General features: G+C 32.5%; 1 protein-coding gene across 3 annotated transcripts in view; it reads right to left on the reverse strand.

Annotated features, from left to right (window-relative positions):
- LOC119616171 (nicotinamidase) overlaps positions 1–14,933 on the reverse strand; it is a 43,137-nt gene extending 28,204 nt beyond the window's left edge. The window contains exon 1 of one of the 3 annotated variants that reach the window (XM_037972482.1): positions 14,715–14,933. The gene's annotated coding sequence lies outside the window, so the exon portion shown is untranslated. Of the gene's footprint in view, positions 1–12,961; positions 13,180–14,458; positions 14,480–14,714 lie in introns of those variants that run through there. The other 2 variants (XM_037972484.1, XM_037972483.1) reach the window with 2 other exon arrangements.
- Between the last annotated feature and the right edge of the window lie 5,124 nt (positions 14,934–20,057).

Here is a 20,057-nt window from a genome sequence, read left to right on the forward strand (position 1 = left end):
TAACAAGTTTACAAAAATTAATGTTCAAAGTCTTAAAATGAAATATGTAAATTCTTAGATTTCTCATCAATAGCACATCCACCAATTCAAGCCATATTAAACTTAATACATATTTAATTTACATATTTGCTCAAAAATACACCATAGAATAGAATTGAACGATTGAATCCTGTCATTAAATTAAATGTTTTTTTTTCAAAGATTTCTCTTCAAGTGCATTATAAATTATGAACTTTTACGTTTTCGTTTTTCTTTTAACCTTTCAATTTTTGAGTTTCTATACACAAAGTTTTTCTTTCTCTAGTTTTTTTTTTCATATGAAAATGTGCAAATAGAACACAAAAAAAAGAAGCTGCAAAATTTTCTGATTGAACCATTTTAAATATAGAAATTTGACACAAAACAAATGTTGACATTTCTGAATAGTTTAATCTTACAAAAAAAATGTGTGTAAAAAGAAAACTAAATTGAAGGATTTTCTACATTAACAATAGTCGTACTCGTCAAGACAGTCTGAGTGACGAAATTAGCGCATCAATGCAAAATGGAAAAAAGTTTAAGTTTCTTTTATGAATAACTACAACAAAATGTTAAAGCGTTATTCACACGAACACTCACTCACCCACCCCAAAGCAGAGTTTCCCACGTTCCAATATACAAAGAATTTAAAAATCTTGTATTTATACCCCACCATAGTGAGGAGCAATATATTCATAAAAAACTAATTTTCTGAAAGAGAGAATACATATTTATCTTGAACTTCATCGCTACATTATTTTAAAACGAATTATGAACTTTTAACTCATTTTCTGAAGGGCTCTTTGTATGAGGGCTAGGGTTAAGTGAGACCCGATCATTACAAAATTCGGAAGGGTCATCAAGTCGACCTGACGGACATAGTAGCTATGTCCGTCTATTGACTCACTTTAAGTTGGGTGTAGGACCTACTTTCTTAATGATCGGTAAATGATTGACGATAGCCCCCATAGGAAATCGCCTTCCGTAAATGGATTAAAAATCCATAATTGACTTATAGATGTTGATATAAAACTCGACATAATAACTTTTATATGAACATTAATCCATCCAGTATATTGCATATACATCGATCCGTATTTGACCCTAGCTTAAATTACTACAGACAAATGAGTGCTTCTGTGGACGCTATTTGGCAGTCATACGTAATAAGAATGATAACTATTCTGCATTCGATAGCCCCAAATGGTGTCAAGGTCGCCGTATATGACAACGAAAAGACATTGGCCATAAACTGAGAATTTTGGTCCAATGGAAGTGTAAAAATCTTTCCTCTGAAACAGATCCCTTTCAACTGTGAGAGTGTAGCCCACACTGATGGTTCAAAACTGTTTCGGGTACTGGCTCTGGAGTTTTCTGCGATTAGCTTGATATCTAACAGAATGAACAACTGCTGTGTGAAATTCGGACTGATATACATATAAATGAAAAATAAAGGAGAAATACAAGCGGTAGTGATAGAACTTATACCGAAATATTGAAATTACCTTACATCAGTCCTTTAACCGCCACTTACCCTCCCCGCTAATTTGGGTTCCCGAAGGAACCTCAACCAACTGACCAGCCAGGACATAATCCGGCGGGCAACTGGCACCCGTAGTACCATATTATGTGGCTCTCTGGTTAGACCCCATGTCAAATCATACCAAAGACTTGCCGAGGAGTGAAGTGGCATCACCAGTTTATAGTCCCGGCCGACTAGAGGTACTGGTAGCACCTCTTTACCTTGGAATTGCAATACACCATGATGTGACGTTTCATCATAGAAAGATGCCCCGGGGAAGGCAGGATAAGTCAATAGAAATCATCGCCAGTTTGACATTGCCATCTGAACAGATCGAATTATTTAATTCCTGCACTATTTTCAAGTCTAAAAATTACGCCATCGTTACGGCAACTAAAAAGTTCAAGAACTAAACCAAAATGCACACAGTTTTATATCCCTCAAAGCTCTCACCTCGAAGGTCGAAATGTATTCTTAGTTTCATTCACTTCTTGTCTTTGGCGGCACTATATCGAATTTATTTGAGTTCCAGAACACGAAGGCATTCGGGGTATTCTTTGCACGAAACTGTTCAGTAAAATGATATTCATATGTTCTGGCTAAATATCATATTGTTATTTTAGAAGATGTTTAGACGAATAAGAAGATCCGATAGTTAAGTGAGCACAAGAGCATTGAAGGTCATATACCTCTGACTTTCCCTAAAAACCACCCTCTGCCCTTTAAGAAACTCTGTCCCAAACAATAAAGCAAGTGAGTGTTTGTCAGTGACACCATTAGCGTAAAACTTTTTGCATTAGAACAAATATTTCTGGCATGCGAGAGTATTTAAACTTAAGAAAAACTTTGTTGTTTTTCTGCATACAACTCTCTAATCCGCATAATACCGGTTGCCTAGAGATTTTAAAATCCCTGACAGTTTTCGCAGCTAACAAATACTCGTACTTACACCTAAATATTAGTCTAGGTGTTTACGTTGCAAAAAAATATGATTGAATGTATGTATATAAATATTTGTTTGTTGATTTTTCTTTCGATTTTTTTCAGCTCTTATCACTCAGCCAATATCTAAATAATCCAAACAAAATCACTTTTTTTTTTTGTTCATTTTTGCATATTTGAGCTTTAGTTGAGTTCAAAATTTCTGTTGGGTTTGTCGCTTTTTATTAGACATGTTTTTCTATTCAAATTGCTGCAAACAAAACAACTGAAAACTTTTTATATTCAACTTTTTCAATAACAATACGGCACGCGGAAAATATACGAATACTCGTACAACAACAACAATAATAACAAATAAAGGTAAAGAAAATAATAGAAAAATTTACAGAAAAAAATATATTCATGTTATGATGATAAATTATCATTTTTACTGCATTAGTTGAACAAAAAAATTCAAATTCACAGCAAAAATGTGGCTCAACTACACGTACAATGGGGCACAGTGGTATCTAATGATAAATAGTAATTATGATAAAACTAGAAGAAAAACTTTTAAACAAATCGGTCCTATTCATTTCACATAGAAAACTTATTAAAAAATGTTTTTAATATAAACACTTTAATCATCTCATTAAGTGTTGTAGGGCATTAAAAAGCAGCCAGCTGTTCAGAAATTTTGCTGATCGGGTCTAAATTGTAAACAAAGTCTCTTATTTAGTATATATTATTTTAAATTAATCCCACAGTATACGGTATAAAAATTTCAGCTAAATAGAATTCTGGAAAAAAATTGTTTATGTAAAATATTTTATTTTACGAAAATATACAAACAAAAACCATAGTGAGTAAGCTTTATTTAAATCTTTACTTCATTGGGTATTTAAACTTAAACGAAATTTGTGTTGTTTTAAAATTTATTTTTTCCCAAAGCTACTTGCGTTCTATATGATAAAGCTGTGTGCAGGCACAGTAGTTTGCAATGACATTTTAATGAATACATCTTTATATAACAAATAAGATCATAATAAATTTTAGTTTTCCTTTAAATTGAAAAAAAAAATAATTTTCATTTTTTACTTAAATAATCCAAGATAACTCTTTCCCTAGACATAATGCATTTTAAATAAAAGATTGTTGGAATATCTTTCTTTTAATATAAATAATAATATCCATACATATAGAATGGAATCCGAAATATATTTAAAACTCGGATAAGTATATCATAGTTAGCATTTTTCTGAATTTCATTTTATCTTCGTTATTTGCAAACTTCTAGAAATCATGCCCAAAATATATTTATTGAAGATTTGGTACCCATATACATCTTGAGTCTTCAGAAAATTGTTTTCAACAAACATACGAACAGGCAGATGGACATCGTTAAATCGTTTTCGAAATTTATTAAATCAGAAATTTATTACAAATTACTAGCGAAATGACGAACTTTACAAAGTTAAGAGGAACAAAAATGAATGTGTTGTTGTTTATGTGTTTGAATATACATATAGGCGGGATCAATGTTCTTAAAATTAAATTTGAAATAAAAAGTTGGCGAAGTGCCACACCCATACACAAATTATTTAAGGTCTTATATTTGAGAAACTGCTACAGTTAGAGTCCTCAAATTTTGCACCGGCTATTTAGGAACAAGACAGACAGATGCAATTTTAAATATGGCTTCTGAATCAAATGCTTAAATTCTTATATAGACGAATCTATTACAGTTAGACTATTCACATTTTCTACGCCTAAGTGGGAAAATCACGCATACCAAAGCAAAAGACTATAGATCGATTAGTATATATTCCTTTCTGCTTTCAAAGAATCTTTAATACTCATATCAGAACGTCACTGAAACCGTCTATCCTATCATCCAAGCATACAACAAGAGTAAATCGGTTGAGACTGCATTACACTCTCTAGTTGGACACATAGAGAAATCACTTGAATTCGAAAAGTACATGTTAATGGACTTTCTGGACATAGAAAGTGCCTTTAACAATGTAAAATCTGATATAATTCTAGCAGATCTAAAAGAACTTAAAGTAAATGTTTCAACAATAAAGTTTATGAAAGACCTTCCACCTCTGGGGAATGTTACTCAGAACACTGGATTCCTTGAGATACAAAACTGTTGCCAGGAATCCATCTGAATACAATGTCAAAAAGGCTGGAAAATGCACTCAAACTACTAAGTCGATGGGATATCGATAGTGGGTCAAACCCAAGCGAAACCGATTTTGTACTACTCACCAGCAAGTTCAAAATGGTAGTCGAATTTTGGACTGCGCAAAACATTTAGGCGTTATTCTCGAAATGGAAATCCAACATCATGACAAGATCGACCAAAGCTGTAAAGGCAATGTACATTTGCAAGAAAGCTATAGGAACAAAATGGGGGATAAAACCCAAACTTGTAATTTAGATTTTTGAAGCGGTTATCTAACGAATTCTGTTTTATGGAGCTATGATTTGGAGGAAAGTGCTACATATAAACGCAAATTGCTAACTTCTTGACAAAGTTTTGAGGAGAATGTCGATCCTAATAACCGGATCACCGGATTCCAACAGATTTGTTGGCCAGATCTATGGCACTCACAACGGCATTCAGATTGAATATAAAAAACTAATGGTCATACAGATCATATGGACATGGGAGAATTATCGAAAGGATATCAGAGATATCAGCCATAAAAACAACTGCAAACTGGGTCTGGTATCATCTGGATATCGAACGGAGATATGATACCCTACATCACGACTAGTCCAGGAATGCCGGATATTCTTAACCAGGATGGCGAGACATTCAAACAACGTACTCCTATGGGAACGAGGACATGGGAATTCTACATGACGAGCTTGCGAAAATAGATTCACAAATGTCCGATTCAGACATTGACCATCCAATAGGACTATGCAAACAGCACATAGGCTACATGTTCTACGAACTCTCCCAGTCAAGATGGAGAAATGAACCAACTAACATTCAAACGGGAAAGATATAGCCAAAGTTTAATGAGGTGCGCACGGACTATCTTCTGTAACAAAGCCGATCCCAACTCAGTAAAATGATAGCATTCATCACTATTGGTAACCATTTAATGAGTCTTAGAATACCTTACAACGACTACTGCAGAAGCTTTCAAGATTATCTCCACGAAACTGAAACGTTTTCGCGACAGTTAAGATTCAAAATCTTAGAAATCAATGAATGTAAACGCCTTGCAGCAAAAAGCTAATGCTTATTATGTGAAATATTTGATCCATATGAACATACATACGTACATATTATGAGAAAATTTGTCTAAAATAGCGTTAAAAAAAACTCAAATATATCAAACAGCGGATGTACAAATATTTTTCGTAATGCCAACTTCCGTTAGGTGTGACTTTCAACTTTTTTTTCGTTTAATAACAATGCTGATGACTTCAGTTTTTCACAACTGGCGGAATCGTTTTTTGCTCATTGTTTATTCGATTTCACAAAAGTTTAAATGATTTTAAATGTTATAATTTTTTCTTTTGTATGCAATTCTTTTATGTTATTAACGTTCTGGATGAATGAAATGATTGCGTGAGAATTCAATACTACACTTGCACTCGTCAAAATTCAAATCAAATACGTGATGGTGGAATTTTATTAGATTTTTTTGCTCGTTTTTTTTTCTGGTTTCTGTTTGTGCATATCAATCACATACATGTACTTACGAAAAGATAAAACAATTTAATTTAAAAATAATGCGAAAATAAAAACAATTTTGCAACCATATGGTAAACGTGTCAAGGCTATAGATTAGAAACAGTAAAACGATATTTTTAAAATTTTAAAACTTAAACAGTAATTAAGAAAGCGGAAGAAATTTTTTACAAAGAAATACATAGATTTAAGTTCCTCTTTTCAAACACATAGTAGTAACCTAAAATTCAATAAGAAAAACAAATTTCTTATTGAATCACTTAATCAAGTACTTATTTGAAGCACTTATAAAACCCCTTCCATTAAAAATTTAATAGTTAACATCATTGTAGGAGTATTTTTATTTTCCTTTTTATTTACCCACTTCCTTTTACAACAGGAACAACAAACTCACACTAACACACTAGTTTACTCACAAAGGAACTTCATCCATAATCAATAACACAGAAAAATATTAAATTTTCTCCTGCAAGATGACCAAGCAAATGCGAAATGAACAGCACGTGTTAACGAAAATTTTATTGGGACAAGATTCAAGTGCGACAAACCGAACGGAAAAGAAAACCAAAAATGAACAAAACATCATACCAAAAATTCATACAACGACTCTGGGAGTCCCATAAAAATTTATGACACCAGATGTTAGTCAACCATTAAACGTCAGTAAATCAATCTTGCAAACATTTGCAGCTTTTTATTGCCATCATGCTGCCAATAACATGGAAAAGAGAAAATTTACCAAAAAAGACAAAAAATACTAAAACTCCGATGATAAACTGAAAACAAACACTTTCATTCATGGTATGATGTCCAACTAAATGGTCAATCCATACTGAGATCCCCCCCTTTGCAAGTGTAAAAACTATGTTTCCATATGAACGGGGTACTGGCATGTGTAAGAGACCCTTTTTTAGGGGTTGCGCCTCGTGCTCTGATGCTGACTATTGTTAAGAAAACAAATTAAGTCACAATTTTCCAGACAGCAGTTGCAATATTTATGAGATTTGATGTTGAATGTTTTTTTTTATTTTTTTTTTTTTTTTTTTTTTTTTGTTTAACCTTCAACCTTTTGATTTAGCTTTAGTTTTTTTACATACACATTTTATTACACACTCTTTTTTTTTTTTGATGTTTTTACACATGAATTTAAGGATGTGAGCAGAAAACTTTAGACAGTAAAAATTTATTACTTCAACTATTACTAAATTTAGTAAGTAATGGGTGGGTGTTTGTTTGTATCAGTAGTAATGAAATCATTTCAGATAAATAGTTATTAATCAGCATAATTTCATATCTAAACATTTAATACTTTTAGATAATGGGTCAGTGTGAATCATCATCACCCTAAAATTGATGTTTGCAGTTCGTAACTAGGTGAACCCAAACTTGAAGTTGCTGATGTTCCCACCGCAAATGAAAATTTAGTTCATTCTAAGATACCAATTCTCAAAAATTTTGTCCTGACGTCAATATTTGATGAGCTGGGCCGAAGGATAAAAAGGTAATTTTTTCTGATTTTTGCACATTTCTGGCAAATAAACTATATGCAATTTGGTATCATATGAAAGGTCTTTGAGAGATGATTTCAATGACATAACACAATTTTTTATATGACTTCTAATTTATTAAAAATATGTTATTATTTCGGAAAATTTTTAGATTTTTAAAATTTTACACAGAATTATTTAACCCATTTACGGTCGCTGTGCCAATTTGGGAACACTTAATTTTTAAGGCTGTATTAAAAAAAGGTTAACTCTGGTTTATTTCTTTTTGCATTATTGAGTAGAGGAAAGTGCTCAGAATAAATATTAAATCAAACAATTTAACTAAATTCATTGTTATTGTTGTAATAATCTATTAAACTTCAGTGGCCAAAAATATACTAAAAACATGTTATAAAATAAATTTGCTATAATTTTTTAGACAAAGTATGCCAGTTATTAATTTGAAACAAACGGTCTAAAAATAATCTGATAACATAGTAATGCCCGTGTCTGCCATTTCACTCTGTTTCCAGTTTCTGTGACGGCTCTAAACCGTTAAAAAACGCGAGCTACATAAAAACGGAAATTCCCTCTAATGTCCTAATTATTAATATTTTTTAGCATTTTTTTTACGTTTCTGCTTTTTTGCGTTGTTGAAAATAAATATACCTTGAAGTTTCAAAAATTTAACTTGTACTTTTTGATTGGCTGTAAATGGGTTAATGTAATTAATTGAAATTATTACATTATAAACCTCAAATTATTTCACCAAAATGAGTTTTTCAGTTTTTCCAAATTCGATATGTTTTGTATTTTATTTAAACATTTTAAACCCTATTTTCACTGCTAGCTATATTTATCTAACGTACTTAGTATGTATATCAATATAAGCGCAATTCTATTAGCTTTACATTGGTATATAACACATTATATTTCCATTCCTTTATAAATCTAATGTTTTCAGTTTAACTAAAATACATATTAACAGATTTCATCCTTGCTTTGTTGATAACGGTTTTTATGTTGTTGATTACATTATGTTGCAATGTTTTGATAGCGTACATAGGTTTCGATAAATTCAAATAAAATTCGATCTATATTGAATTTTGACAAACGGAAAAAAACAGTTTCTGTAAATTTTATTAAGGATTATTATGTATTAATTTCAACAAATTATATTCATATGTGTTAAAATGAAAAAAATCTGAAAATTTTCCGAATAATTTGAAAATAAGAAATATGAAAAAAAATCATAAAAACCTTAAAAAAAATTGGAGAAACGGTGTTTTAAAATCAAATAAACTTTCATTTTAGTTGGGAACATTGACGCCTTATTGTTCATCCATACAAAAGGGGCCACCCTAATGTAGGTACACCCTTGATTTTGTAAGAAAACTTTTAACAATTACAATTGAATGTTTTATTTTTCGAAAGCTATAAAACTAGAGTTGTTATTAGAGTAAATATTATTCTAATAAAATTTCACTTAAAATCGAATGATCGAATATTAGAATAATATTTATTCGAAAATACTACTGATTTCCTTCCAAAACGAACGTTGTAAAATGTGCGTCTGTTGAAAATAAACTTTGGATGAAATGATGAATACATCGATAAAGTTTGTGCAAACAATTCGTGAGACTGGTATGTTAGTGAATGAACAACACTCAATTTCCACACATGGACTCGTCAGTTCGGTAAAATCAGTAACTTCAGACTTGCTCATTTTGAGGAGATTTCTCATCTTGTTCTCATCAGGATCACCACATAGGATCTTTGTGGTTCTACCCACCGAAGCCTTATGGGATTCTCTCACCCATATTTTTTAATTCAGCTTTTGTTGCGTCGAATGTTTTTGCGTTCGTCATAACCGCTTTTGGCCAGATGACGTGTCCTATAACCGCTTTTGGCCATTCAATGGGTGGAATATCTAGCAACGTTTCCAGAGCTTTGGTTGAAATAGTATACATGGCACCACTTATACCCAAGCAGCATTTACGCTGAACTACATAGTAGTTTGCTATTACATTTTTTGTCCAAAGCAGTCCACCAGATTATTGAAACATAAGCTAAAGTTGGTCTAATTACACTTTTATAACGCCAATTTGTCATTTGCACATTTTCGATTTAGCTTTTTAAAGTGTCTGAAATACATATGTACTGGAAAACATGCGTTGATAAAGTTGGACCTAAACAGGGAAAAGCTGCGAAAAACGGACAAAATAAATACTTTTGTGCTTGAAGACAGGCGAAATATTTTCGATATAGTTTTTGAAAGTGTCAGAAATACGTATTAGCAAGGATTTGTTTCGAAAAATGAACCAGAGGGGGACACAAAACAGGGATAAGGACGAAAAACGTGCAAAATTATTACCTTTTGTTTTAAGGCTGATTTTTGTCTGTTCTAAAGCGGAAATCCTGAGGAATTTTTGTACTGTACTAAAAAAAAATAAACATATATTTGGAATTTTTATTTTAGTTTAGATCTATAGATTATGAATTCACTTAAAAACCCGGTCAACGCCGGTATTAAAAGCAGGTAAAGAATCATTTTATAACATGAATTTGCGGATTCGAACAATTTGTATTTGAATGACAAACCTTATTTAACTATGGCATGGTCCCTTCGCAGGAAATGAATTGAACATTTATACACTAATATCAGGATAAAGTCGGCTTGACTAACTTTTAAGATCCTAGCCCCCAAGAAATCAGTTTTTCAATTAAAAAAAGTTCAATATAAATGCTTAATAACAATAAAAATCATATTTTAAATAAACCCATAACTGGTGTAGGCTGCCATAGCCCCGGCCGACTATACGTTCTCCAAATATTTAAAAATAAATACACGTTTCCGTTATTTTCTCTTCTTTAGCTGTTACACACATTAATCTTATATTCAGCAGACAGATCTTCTAAACGGTTACCTAAGAATCTTGCAATGACCTTAAATAATTGGGTTAAGGACCAATATTTAGATGTGCCACAAACGGTTTAATAAACTCTTTGCAAATACTTTCCATAGCGGGTATTAGTTTATAATTGCTAGGTAGGGTAGGGTAGGTAGATCGATAGGAGGATGTATACTACATCAAATCCGAAGAAATACACCTAGGCCACTATCGGGCCTGTTGTGCGCTCCTTATCATGAAAAAAAAACTGAAAGAATTATTTTTCAGTGTTCAGAAACTCAGTTTCCTGAACGTAATTCCTAAGAATCTTCCAATCAGTGTTAGTCAGGAATGTTATTTCCGGAATAACATCACTTCCAAGATACTTGAATCTAACTTCGACGAATGCCTGGTAGTGGCAAAGAAAGTGCTCCAGAGTTTTACTGTCCTCTCCACATGCTCTACATTCGTCTGAATCCGCACGTCCAATTTTGCATAGATGTGCTCGTAGTCCTGTGTGTCCACTCAGAATACGTACCATCATACTAACTTCAGACTTGCTCATTTTGAGGAGATTTTTCGTCTTGCTCTCATCAGCGTCACCCCATAGGATCTTCGTGGTTCTAATCACTGTTTCATTATTCCAAGAGGCCTTATGGGATTCTCTCACCCATATTTTTAGTTCAGCTTTTGTTGCGTCGAATGGTTTTGCGTTTGTCAGGTTAACTGCCTCGAGCTCCCTTCCTTTTAAAGCTATTACATTCGCCCTTTCGTTACCGACTACTCCCGAGTGGGCTGGTACCCATATGATATGAACCTTACCCCTGGGAGAGTATTCAGTTAAAGCTTTCTTACAATCCAATACGGTCTTAGATTTAGTTCTCTCGCCTGATATCGCCCTAATTGCCTTCTGGCTGTCGGTAAATATATTAAGCGCTGTGGGCGCCATATTTATTCTAATCCAATTTACGCATTCCGTTATTGCTCGTACTTCTGCCTGGAAGCTTGTGTTATGATTTGGTAAACGGTGGTATATTTCTGTTTCTGGGTCTTCAATATAGAATCCCAGCCCCACTTTGTCCCCCAATTTAGAGCCATCCGTGTAACAACGGATTCCTAATGGTATTTGCTCTAATGTTCCGCTTGACCAAGACATTCTACCTGGGATCAGCGTTTCAAAGTTTCCGACATATTCTGTGTCTGGTATACGATCAGGCACGTCCGATGATTGTGTATAACCTTCCAATGTGATGACGTGTCCTATAACCGCTTTTGGTCAGTTCGCCTAAAGTAAAGAGCCGTTCGGCTGTAAGCGCCGCCTCATATCTTAAATATGTTTCAATGGGTGGAATATCTAGCAACGTTTCCAGAGCCTTAGTTGAAGTAGTACACATGGCACCACTTATACCCAAGCAGCATGTACGCTGAACTCCCTGTAGTAGTTTGATATTGCACTTGTTGTATAAAGCAGTCCACCAGATTATTGAAGCATAAGCTAGAATTGGTCTAATTACGCTTTTATAAAGCCAATTTGTCATAGTAGGACTAAGACCCCATTTCATGCCTATAGTTCTCCGACATATCGCCCAGCACCGATGTGCCTTGTTGATCCTATCCTCTATGTGGTGTCTCCATTTTAATTTCCGGTTGAGTATTACACCTAAGTACTTAACTTTGTCTGTCACTGGTATCTTCTTGCACAGGAAGCAAGGTTCAGTATACATAGACATTTTTGTCTTTCTTGTGAAAAGACAGATTTCCGTTTTTGCCGGGTTAACATTGAGGCCTCTCGGTTGAGTCCAGCTCAAAGCCGTATTCAGAGCCACCTCAGCTCTTCTACACAAGTAATTTGGATCCTTTCCCTTTAAAAGTATTACGACATCGTCTGCATAGCAGACAGGTCTAAGTCCTTTCTCAGTTAGGGTCCTTAGGAGGCTATTAATCGTGGTAACCCAGAGTAAAGGTGACAAAATGCCACCCTGTGGTATATTTGTATTTTTTTTGTTTAATTATGTAATAATTATTATACATTTTGAAACTAATGTACGTTTTGTTAAGTTGAAACTAATGTACGTTTTGTTATAATTGCTAAGTTAATAGTGATAATCATTAAGTTACTATTGAGGATTATAAATCAATAAAAATCATCATTCTATAATTCCAAATAAATATAAATTACTGCATGTAAGAATAACATGCAACACATACTTAAATGTGTAATATTCAATGTAAATATCAAACAAACGTTTTTATAACGGTTGTCAACCAAAGCTCCATCTAGTGCTTAGTAGCAAAACTACATAATTAATCATTTATTGGCGCATGAATACATATGTATGTACATACATACATACATACATACATCAATACTAAGTTTGTTTCTCTTAATTATTTACATACATACCAAAACTTTTTTAAGAGGTCGTTTTCAAGTTCATTTATAAAATGCTGAACTAAATGATCTTTTAGTTTTCATTATTTTGGCACTTCATTAGCACTTTTCTTAACTTTTTAAATTTAACAATAAAATCACTTCTAAACAACAATAAATAAATTAAATTTAACTAAGTTCTGTCTCCATACCGGCGTTTTTATTGTATGAGTATTCGACCCTGAACTCAGTTCAGAAGTGCGCATGACGCCAGAAGAGAATGTGACAAGAGACTTCTTTCTCTTATTGAAGAGGTGGTTTGAAATATAAAAGAGAGTTGCCATTATATTACAGATTCCAATATGGGGAAATTAAATGATTTATGATTTCTCGTTGGGTATTAAACCCATCTAAACACATGTAAGATATGAATCAGCGCTCGTAGCCGAGTGACTCTTACCTCTTGGCGAATTAATAAATGGTAAACATTAGACTTACCCGATGGAATACCTTACAGAGAGATTGCGGAACATTTATCCCAGATAGAGGATTGTGGTGAAGTGAAGCATTAGAGCTAACATCCGAAAGAATCTACAGCTAATCGGACGGCTCTTAGCTGCGGCATGGGGATCTACATTAAAAACGCAAAAACCGAGAAATATTACCGTCTTCCAAATCACAACACTAGCTGCAAAGTGGAAATCAGTGCTATACTGGATTGAATATAGCGCAGACAGATGTGAACATAATTTCCGAAAGCCAAAAGGCGTTATAAGCTTAAAACTAATGTTGTATTAGTCTTTAAGAAAGCCATAACCGATATTTTATCTAGTAGTAAGTCCTCGCAAAAATAATTGGAGTACATGATTTATTTTAGGCAATCCCAAAACTACTTTGTGGGTACCATATAATGCAGACATGAACCATGTCCATTTTTTAAACAAAATGGCATTCAGAGAACCTTATTATGAATTATGTACTTCCATAAGTTTAGCAAGAGAATAGTTTTAGAATTAATCTACATAGGATACTAGGATATTGCGCGTTTAATGGATCATGTTTTTTCATATATTTGAATACGTTTTGGACCAGTCCTAGTCCTTAGCGGAGTACTCTTTACTCTCATGTTGTGAGTAGTCTCCACTTTTTCCGAGTTATCGGCAGATAATTTCAAAAGGGTTCGAGGCAAAAAGAACGCATTTCAAGAGAATCCCTGGAATAATGGAACGTTCGGTACGAACCACAAAAACCGAAAGGTAAAGTCTCCTTAGTAGGAGAATAGTAAAAAAAATTATATAAAGTTTTATTAATATAAAGATATTGATAATAATTTAACGACATAATTTCGAATATTAATGTTGGACTAGCGCAACATTGTGGACATTTTGGCGATTTGTAAAAACCCCATTACAAACAACAGCATACCAAACAGCAGCAACTCTGTCAAATCATGATTGGTGATTCAACAAAACAACCACAATACATTTCGATTCTCAGAAAATTTATACACATTTTGTTTTTTGCGCTTACCGGAGTATAAAAATGCCTCGAGAACATCATACGTAATTCAACAGCCAACATGTGAAATCCCGTGTAGAAAATAAACAACAACAAATATTTATATATTATTATTGTACAACAAATATACACAATACAAACTAATAGAAACGGTGGCATAATGCAAGTTTCATAATTGTTTTCACATTCGAATCATTAATTTATGTATTGAAATCGATAAAATTAATTTCTATTTATTAACTACAACTAAAACTAAAGAAGTACTCACGCGATAAGCAAAGTGTTTCAATAAATTAAATACACACACGAACAGTGTTACAGAAACACGTACCGACAAAAAAATATTTGTAAACACTTGATATCAGATCTTCTAATATATAATTCTCAAGTATTTATTTTGATAGATTTCTTTTTAATTGTTCTGTTCTGCGAGTGAATGAATGAGTGGTTTTTGGCGCGTTTATTTCCCGATGCGAACTGAAACGATTTAAACGCTGCTACTTCGATACAACTGGAAGCAGGCAGCAGAACGTTTTAAAAACGCAAAGGTTTTACCAAAACTAACATGAAATAAATATTTGGGGGGCAAATACACAGAAGAGGCAAATGTGACGTCGTATTCAGTGTCTGTGTATTATGAATCTGGTATCTTGGACTGGTGGTGGTTGAGCTGCCAGCCAGTCAAGCATTTATTAGCAGCAACAGTCGCAGTAGCAGCGATTGTGTTTTTCTAAATTTGTTGTTGATTTTACTTTTACAGTGTGACGATCGACCACTAGCAAGTAGATAGTCACATATTGTTACAAACAAACATTCATTCATCAGCTGATTCTACTAATACGAGCAATTTGTTGTTTCACTGTTGAAATTGATTTCTGTTTGTTGTGCTCTTTCAAGGTACATTAGGGTGTTTTTATTACTTTTTTTGAAATTTCAAACAGTGTTAATATAAAACTGCAACGTTGGTAATTTTAGCAAAATTTCGTCTTTAATTTTTGAAAGCGGATCTTTTTTAGAACATATTTTGAAAAGGCGAAACCAGGGGACTTTGCTGTAGTTTTGAGGTGAGCTGAATCTTAATTTGACCCCAGAATTTCAAGAAAGAGCTAATTTCACCCAAGTATTTCGAAATACCTTAACTAGTTTGAATAAAACAAGTTTTTCGCTTTATTTAGCGATTTTTCCTATTTTTTACATTCATAAGAAAATTGATGGTACCTAATGCGAAAAACGGACTTTTCAAAATTTTGCTTAGGACATCTAAAAGAAGAAACAAGATAAGACAATTTATTTTGAAGCCAATGGAAATCAGACGACAAAAATCTGAAGGTATACGAAATCTGAGCAAAGATACTATTTTGAAAATATCAGCTCAAAGTTCTCCGGGATTATCAATTTTGTAACCTATAATAAGCGCTTTGGCCATACATATAAAAATTACAGTTTGAGATGTGACCACGGCGCCTTATGGGTCCAAACATTTGACAGTGTTATTAATTTCTAAGAGTACGTTCACACTTACCAAGACGTTGTAGCCATGTCCGTCAGTCTGTCTATTGAAAACCCGATAGAGTCCAAGAGAAAAAGAGGCAAATATTTTTATTTATAGCCCCCATATAAGATCCCCTTCAGCAAATGACTTTAACGCTCATAACTTTCTAAAAGAATCATATATGTATAACGATGAAATTCGATATAAATAAGTTATATGGATCCAAAATCTTTTTGTCAAATTTTGTGCGGATAAGTTCATAATTGACCTTACCATCCATATAAAGTCCCTATGAGAATATTATTTTAACATCCATAACAGGCTTAAAAATATCAGTATAACGATGAAATTCTACATAAACATGTAGAATTTCATCTCCACCGGTGTAGAGATTCAAATTCGCCACAAACAAGTTTTATAGAAGCCAAAATCTTTTTGTAAAATTTTATGAGAATCGGTCCATAATTGACCCTACCTCATATAAAATCACTCTCAGAAAATTACTTTATCATACATAACTGGCTTCAAAATACCAGCATTTCAATGAAATTTGACATATACAATTCCTATAGGATCCAAAATCTTTTTTTCAAATTGTATGAAAATCGGTTCATATTTGGCACTATACCCCCTATAAGCTTAAACTCAGAAAATGATATTAACGCTCATAACTTGCTTTATAATGACAGTATAGCTACGAAATTTAAATTTTAATTTGTGTATGTATTGCCCATATCCTCCATATAAGGTCCCCTCAGAGAATGACGCCATATATTTAATTGGTATTCACGTATCTTTTTATATCATCTGTAAAAAGAGTTATATGGAGATGGGTTCAATAATGGACCGATTATCTTGAAATTCGTATATAAAGTTCTACACCATCAAGATTTAAAGGAAGAAAAATAATTTTTAACAAACTGTATGAGGATCGACTTTCGAATACTTCTTTACTATAATCTTATAATTTTTAAGTAAGGTAACAACGGCACCATGGTGTTACCCTAAGAACATTATTTTTCTTTTTGAAAATACTTGAATTCTTTTTTTTTTTTTTTTTTTGAAAAAAACCAGTGTTGATTGATGAAATTATTTTTGTAATTTATTTATTTGTTTATGTCGCCAAAAAGTTTTTAATTTATTCAATTAAAAACACAAACAAGATTTCATTGTCTATGAAATTGATTTATCGATACAATTTCTTCTATTTTATTGTATTTTCTCCATTCTTTGTATTTGAGTTCAATAGTCTAAAATTAAGTTTTTTTTTGTTGCAATTTAAAAAATATTGAATTCTAATGATGATAAAACTTAAAAAAAACTATTGTTTTGCCATAGTATTTAGCTGTGTCATTCTAATGAATACTAGTACTGATAATAAACTCTATGTAGTCAATAAATAAATTCACTTTTTATTTAGAAAATACTACAAGTCAATAGAAATACAACACTCCTATTAAATGTTAATTAATTTCAACTTTATGTGCGAACAAATATATTGATTTACATACATGCATACTAGCTATACCCAGTGTGCTTTGCTACCCTAACAGCAATATAAATAAAAACCCCACTTAACGATTTTAAAGATTCTGACCATAATGGTTTTCCACATATACAATTGTTTACATATGGAAGATTTCTCGCAAACTATTGCAAGTTCGCCAATTTTTCCAAACGTTAATTAAGATTTTAATGTAATCTATGAAAAATGTTAATAATCTAATAGTTTCCCAGATATATGTACAAAATTTTGTATTTAACACGTTGGCGTAAATTACGGATATAGAGGTCGAGAACGGTCGCTCGTAGATGCAAATGACGCCCATAGCCGTCATATAGTGCTATTTTTCAATATTGGTTTCACTATAAATCGGAGTATAATAATTTCTTTTTAAATCCTTCAACATTCAAATTTCAACAATAAAACAAGTCAGAGTGCTATATTCGGCTATGTCGAATCTTAAATACCCTCCACCTTTTTATGAAAACCCTTATAAATATCACTAGATCCGTATTTAATAAATTGTGAAAGTTTAAATTGCTATCATTTAGAAATCATATATACCTTTTGTGGAGATATGGTCAATTATTGGCCAATCCGAACAAAATTTCGCAGAATGATTTATCGATAAAAAAAACACAGTATGTCGGATTTTATCCGTATATATTTATAATTGAATGAAATATATTGGAAAAAGTGACTTTTGGAAATGGGTCTTATATGAGAACTAATACCAATTATACTTTGATCCTAATTAAAAAAAAAAAGATTTCTTATATACACAAAATATACTTATTCCGATATCTTTATTTATAAATGAAATATGCGATTTTCTGAAGTGGATCTTATATGACAGATATGAACAATTATGGACCGATCCGAAAAAAAAACTTATTTATATAGCCTATTTTTAAAATATCTTTATTTCTTAATCGGATATTTGCAATTAAGCGTTTTTCGGAAGTGGTCGTTATATGGCAGCTGTGACTAATTATGGACCGATCCGGAAAACATTTCGCAGGGTGTTTCATATCTACTTTAAACACATTCATGACTAATTTTATACCGATATCTTCATTCAGTTATGAAATATGCGCGTTTACGTGGTTATCGGAAATGGGCCTTAAATGGGATCTATGCCCAATTATGGACCGATCCAAAATATATTTTGCAGAGTGATATATGTATGCACAATATGTACATATTTATATTGAATATTATTTCAATATCTTTATTTCTAAATTAGTTATGTGTATTTAAGTAATTTTCGGAAGTGGACCTTACATAAGAGCTGTGACCAATTATGGGCCGAACCGGAAAAAATTTCGCAGGGTGTTTTATATCTACTTTAAACACATTCATGATGAAATTTATACCGATATCTTTATTCTGTTATGTAATATTACGTGGTTATCGGAAATGGGCCTTATATGGGAACTATGCCCAATTATGGACCAATCCGAAAAGTATTTTGCAAAGTGATATACGTATACACAAAACATATCTATATTGAATATTATTCCAATATCTTTATTTCTTAATTAGTTATTTCTATTTAAGTATTTTTCGAAAGTGGACCATATATGGGAGCTGTGACCAATAATCGACCTTTACAGATCTATGTTGGTAATATGATTTCTGTACTTATTATATACATATGTGCAAAATTTCGTGGTGATACCGATATTTTTGCCGAAGTTATTAACGATACATCTATTTCCGAGAATATGTGCCTTTGTATGGGGGCTATGAGAAATTTTGAATCGATTGTTATGAGTTTGAACTTTTTTGATCCCTGGGTAAAGAAAATAACGTGTGACAAAATTCATTCCATTATCTTTAGTAGTTTCTGAGAAAACTACTCAAGAATTAGGAAAAAAAACTTAATTTTTTTCGAGGTAGACTGAAATTTTTACTCATAACTCTTTACGTTGTGGACCGATTTGGCTGATTTTCAATACCAAACCACTTAGGACAATAGTGAATATTTTCAATGAATTTGGCTGGTTAGTTCCCCAGATAAATGAATTTTTGCATTTAATTCATATGGGAGATGCCGTACCCCCATTGATAGCGCGCCAATTTATTACTCAAAGTGTTTACATGGATGTTATAGTTCTTCGTGCAAAATTTGAAGAATCTAGTTTTAATATTTTTCAAGATAAATTAATTTTTGTATTTACTTCATATGGGAGGTGCCACGCAACCTCCTGCTAGTCCGACCACTTTTTGTCTTAAATAATCATATTGACACTAAAGTGTCTTCGTGAAAAATTTGAAAATCTAGTCTTAATAGTTTGCAAGATAAACGAATTTTTGTATTTAATTCATATGGGAAGTGTCAAGCACCCTGCTGCTAGTCCGCTCACTTTTTGTCCTAAATAATCATATTAACACTAAAGTGGCGTCAACAAAATTTGAAGACTATAACTGATATATTTTCTAAAATTTAACATTTTCTTAATATGAAAGATGCCACGACCACTATAGTCATTCCGCCTATTTTATCCACAAATATTCTTATGAATGTCAAAGTTGTCCGTAACAAAATTTAGGGCTCCAGCTGTTGCAGTTACTGAGATAATACTTATTTTGTATGTGGGCGTGGCTCCTCG

The sequence above is a fragment of the Lucilia sericata genome, unplaced genomic scaffold (assembly GCF_015586225.1).
Source record: "Lucilia sericata isolate MDLA Ls3-8-SP2 unplaced genomic scaffold, ASM1558622v1 Contig000061F_arrow, whole genome shotgun sequence".
Taxonomy (NCBI): domain Eukaryota; kingdom Metazoa; phylum Arthropoda; class Insecta; order Diptera; family Calliphoridae; genus Lucilia; species Lucilia sericata.